General features: G+C 47.3%; 1 long non-coding RNA gene across 1 annotated transcript; it reads left to right on the forward strand.

Annotated features, from left to right (window-relative positions):
- The first annotated feature begins 1,123 nt into the window (after positions 1-1,123).
- LOC139014426 (uncharacterized) lies at positions 1,124-3,386 on the forward strand. The gene is made up of 3 exons (XR_011472226.1): positions 1,124-1,186; positions 2,344-2,442; positions 3,201-3,386. It is a non-coding gene; the product is annotated as an uncharacterized lncRNA (long non-coding RNA).
- The last annotated feature ends 1,608 nt before the right edge of the window (positions 3,387-4,994 follow it).

Genomic DNA, 4,994 nt, shown 5'->3' on the forward strand with positions numbered 1-4,994 from the left:
GGTGCTCAGATAGGTCTTTGCTGGGTGCTGGTGCAGAGGGAGTGTGGTTTCTCCATGCTAACATGCCCCACCTGGCTTCAAAGGTGAAAACCCCATCTTTTCCCTGGAGGGGTTCAGGTCACCAAATGCTTGTGGGGGATTATAAGGTTTTTCTAGCCATTTTGGGTGGCCATCCCAAGCTGAATAACAATAAGGCTGCCTTCTCCACCCCTGTTCATACTAGTAAGTACCTACTTTGTGACTCAAGCTGAGCTGGGAATGAAGCATGCTCCTGTGATGAGGCCGTAGGATGGTTTGGTCTCAAAACCCCTTACTACTTTTAAAAATTACAGAGATATCCTAGCCGGTTTGGCTCAGTGGATAGAGCGTTGGCCTGCAGACTGAGGGATCCCGGGTTCGATTCCGGTCAAGGCACATGCCCTGGTTTTGGGCTAAGTCCCCAATAGGGGGCACGCAGGAGGCAGCCAATCAATGATTCTCATCATTGATGTTTATTTCTCTCTCTCCCTTCCTCTCTGAAATCAATAAAAATATATTTTTAAAAAATTACAGAGGCGACCATGTATTTTATTTATATGTATTATGCCTTTCAATATTCGTTGTATTAGAATGAAAAGTGAGAAATGTTTAAGACACAAGAATACACAAGCACACATTCCAGGAGTCATCAGGGTGATGATATCATCACATGTCATGTCCTTTCTAGAAAACTCCATTGTATACACAAGGCGGGTGATCAGAGCACGTGACATCACAATATTGAGAAAATAGTTTTGGCGTTGAGAATCCCCTACCAAGGCCCAGGGACCCCACTTTGAGAACCCCGGGCTAGAAAACATGTCACAACCTTTAGGGATCTTCATCTCAGCTGTCACTCTCCTCTCCCCAGTTGCCAGGGCCACACCCTGGGAGCAGGAGCCCCAGCTTTGTGTGAGTGATTGCTGGGTGGTTGCGCTTTATTGCTGTTATCGGCACTGATTTATCAGGCCCTTTTAAAAAGGAAGGTTGTGGGTGCCAACACACCTGCGTGGGCCCTGCATTCCTGGAGGTGTCGTCACATCCTCTCTCCCCTCCCCCAGGGTGTGGCATCCCTCTTTACTTGGACTTTCCTTTCTCGGAGGGAGTGAGCCAGGCCAGCGCTCCCTGGATCTCCTGAGCAGAATTTGCGCGGAGGCCTGCTTCCCAAGTATGCCTGGGCTGTGCAAGGAAGGAATGTGGAAAATAGTTAGACTTTGATAAAGGCGCCGTGGAGGAGGGGAACCCTGTGATCCTGAGAGCTGTTAGGACCACAAGCTTGTCCACGGGGCCTGAATTTCAGCCTTTCTCCAGAAACATGAAGCCCCGAGAAAAGCATACAGAAGGGCTTATATCTGTTTCTTTGGTTTGAAGGCTGAATCCTAATCTCATTTCTCTCCATCACCCCTCCCCACCCCCAAATCCTGGAGCTCAAGCTAATCAAGACCTACATGTGGAATGAAAAGCTAGTCCCTTGCCTGGGAGAATTAGTATTCAGGGAGTTAGGAAGATAAAGTGAAGCGAGTGTAGGACACGGACTCTATAAATTAATAGGTTCACAAAAATCAATGGTTGGGAACTGGCTCCCGCTGATTATCACACCCACACAGCTTCTGATCTCTCCAAACCATCTCCACCCCTGAAAGGAGCTAGTGAGGGTTGTTACATTTCTGCTTTATCCTATTCAAGACTTTCTGTTTTCAAGTTCTACAACTTAACACACGGTGGTGTTCGTTTGCTGAAAAAAGTTTGTAATTTTCCACAATTAGTTTTACTGATTCTTGTCATGCATAATGATACTTTTTTCTTTCCTTCTTCCTCCAACTCTTAGAAGAAAAAAAAAAAAGAGGTGGCAAGGAGTCATACATAATGGTGGTGAGGTATTTTTCAAGAAGTTTCTCTTGCCAGCTCTTTTTCTCCTTGATTGCTCAAGTTCCAGTTGATGGAGCTGGTTAATAATTCTTTGAGAAAGAGTTGAAGTGTATATTTATGAATCTCAGACTACTCACCAAAGCATTTTAAGCTCTTTAGCAGAGGTGGAATTAAGTCACATGATCTGTTTTCTGGTTAATAGCTTATAATACTTTAATACTGTGTGTGTGTGTGTGTGTGTGTGTGTGTGTGTGTGTGTGCCGGGTGTGGGGGTTGGAACTCACAGCTCCAGAAACTGATGAATTATCCCCTGTGGCCTAGAGGCTAGATGCCCTTCTAGGTAACATCACCGTCTTCGTGGGAGGCAGAATGTGCCAGGTACTGTGCATGAGCCCAGCCTTTGAGGAGCTGACCTTTTCCCTCTCTGGGACTCAATTTCTCCATCTGCAAATGCAGGCGCCAGAATGAGATCATCTCCACAGTCCCTTCCAGCTCTCAACGTTCTGCAGTACCCGGGGATAATGAAGATTGATCATTATTTCAACATTACCAGGGGTAAACTGGAAGGAAAAGGGTAATCTTTTCTTCAGGGTCAACAGGCAGGCTGCAGTCATCAGCTAAAATAGTCCCGTTTCTAGGAAGTGTTGGTGAAGATGATGAAAACTAACACTTAAGAGCGTCCTACCAGGAGCCAGGCACCGCAAAGCTTTCCCGAGGATTATCTTAGTTACGTTTAAGTAGCAGCAGGAAAGAGCTTTGTATTTGGAGGCACTCAGTTCTTAAAAAGAAATTTTAGGTGATGGATGCTAATTTGAGCCCCTAGCTCTGCTCCTTGCTGGTTGGGTGACCTTGACCCTATTCCCTTAACCCAGTGGTTCTCAACCTTCCTAATGCCGCGACCGCTGAATACAGTTCCTGATGTTGCGGTGACCCCCAATTTCATTGTTACAAATTGAACATAATTAAAGCATAGTGATTAATCACAAAGACAATATGTAATTATATATGTGTTTTCTGATGGTCTTAGGCCACCCCTGTGAAAGGGTCGTTCGACCCCCAAAGGGGTCGCGACCCACAGGTTGAGAACCGCTGCCTTAACTCCTCGGAGCCTCAGATTCCTCCTCTATGAAAGGAGATGGCAGTGCCCATCGCATTGTTGCTGGAATCAGATAACAGCTTTGCAGAGCATCAAGTGTGATGCGAATATTAGGGGTTATTCCTTAGCTAATAATATTGCCTATGAAAGCCTTTGAAAAAAATTCCTTGAAATAAAACAGAAATGTGTAATAAACTATTTTTTTGTTTTCACACAGAACAACCTTTCCATGGATATCTTTTAGATACCCTGAGAGTCAGCCTGGAGCCATTGATAACAGGACTCACCAGATACTGCCATTTCCTCGATGGTGACCTTGGGCAAGTGTTTAACTTCTGTGACCCTTGGTTTCTCACATTTGTAAAATGAGGCTACAAGAGATTCACTTGTCTCAATTCATGTATAAAGCACTTAGAATGGGACTCAATACAGAGTCAGAATTCCATAAATGTTACCTTTTATCGTCATTATTGCTGTCTAATTATTTTTATTACCTATTGCCATAATAGAATTCATTAGTGAGTATTTAATAAACCCCAACCGTGTATGTAACACTGTGCTTGACATGGAGATGAAGGATAATAAGAAAAGAGAATGAAGATATGATTCCTACTGTCTGGCACGTCACAGCTTATATATAGATCCGCTCAGTAAACATCCCTTGAGCTCTTACCAGGATCAGACAAATATGGGTACAATAGAGTTGTTGCCTCCAAGGGACTGTAGCTGAGAAAGTCAGACACACAGAGAGACGTCTTCTGGAAGTGGTGGGCACAGTAGTTAAGGATGTGGTGGGGGCTGTTGGAGTTGACCACCCAGAGATCACATCTGGCTCTTCCACCAGCCAGCTGTGGAACTCTCTCTAAAGACCACTTTCTACAGGAATAAACTGAAGGTAAGTAATAGTACCTACCTTCTTTGAATTAACAGCCATTCAGGGAGTGTCTGTGATGTGCCGGGCAACAGTCTAGATGGATCCTGTAGGACAGAAGACATAACAGAATCCCTGCCTTCTGGAGCTGACATCCCAGGGGAGAGAGAATACACCAATTATTTCATTAAAATATATAGTGTGTTCCTGTTAAAAGCCCTGGAGAAAACTTAAGTGGGGGGGGGGGGGAGGGGGATGGGGAGGCCTGGCTGTGTGGGGGAAGGGGGGGCAAGGTGTGGATGGAGAGAGAAATTTAAATGGGGTGGCAAGAATGGCCTCTCAGGAAAGCTGGAGGTGAGAAAATGATCCTCTTGTTTTTCCAGTTGCCCCCTCCTCCACCCTCCCCCGCCCTCCCCACTCTCAGCCTGGGCGGGGGCGGGGGGGGGCCCCCCCGGGGACCTTCTGGGCAGGGCTCTGCTGGGGTGTGAGCACTAAAGGTGACAAAGCTCGCTCAGTGCTGGCACACAGCAGGTGCTCAGGAGACACCAGCTGCTGTTTAGAGACATTAGCCAGTACCAGGCCGGGGTACGGGAGAGGTGGGTGGGAGCAGAAAGAGAGAATGACTAAGTCAGCCCGGGGAGTTCTGGAGTGTTTCAGGGGTGAAGTGACTTTGGTTAGAGCGAGGGCAGAAGAATGAGTAGGAGTTAGCCAGAGGCAGGGGGGCGGGGGGGGGGGGGGGGCGGGCAGTGAGAAGGGGAGGAGGCATTCCAAGGAGAGGGAGCTTCCCAGCAGAGGTGTGTGGGGGGAGAAAGAACACAGGGGGTGTTCCTGAGCCATTGAGTGGGGTGTGGGTGTGTGCGGGCTGGGGGTCCTCTCTGGAGATGGGGGCTGGAGAAGTAGGTGGGAACCAGATGACAATGACCTCAAAGGCCTTGGGGAGGAGGTTATGCTTTCTCCAGTTGGTGCTGGGAGAAAAATCTTTAAAAACGGGGCGATAAAAGGATCAGCTTTGTGTTTTCTTAAGATCTAGCCAGGAGGTAGGCACTGGGGGCAGCAAATTAATGAGTTCTGCAGGGAAGGGCGTGATTAAATGGCAGAATGAGTGGTGTGGCCGGTGAGACGTAGGGAGGAGGCAGGACA

The sequence above is a fragment of the Myotis yumanensis genome, unplaced genomic scaffold (assembly GCF_028538775.1).
Source record: "Myotis yumanensis isolate MYYU_CA2020_CCGP unplaced genomic scaffold, mMyoYum1.0.hap1 SCAF_7, whole genome shotgun sequence".
Classification (NCBI taxonomy): Eukaryota; Metazoa; Chordata; class Mammalia; order Chiroptera; family Vespertilionidae; genus Myotis; species Myotis yumanensis.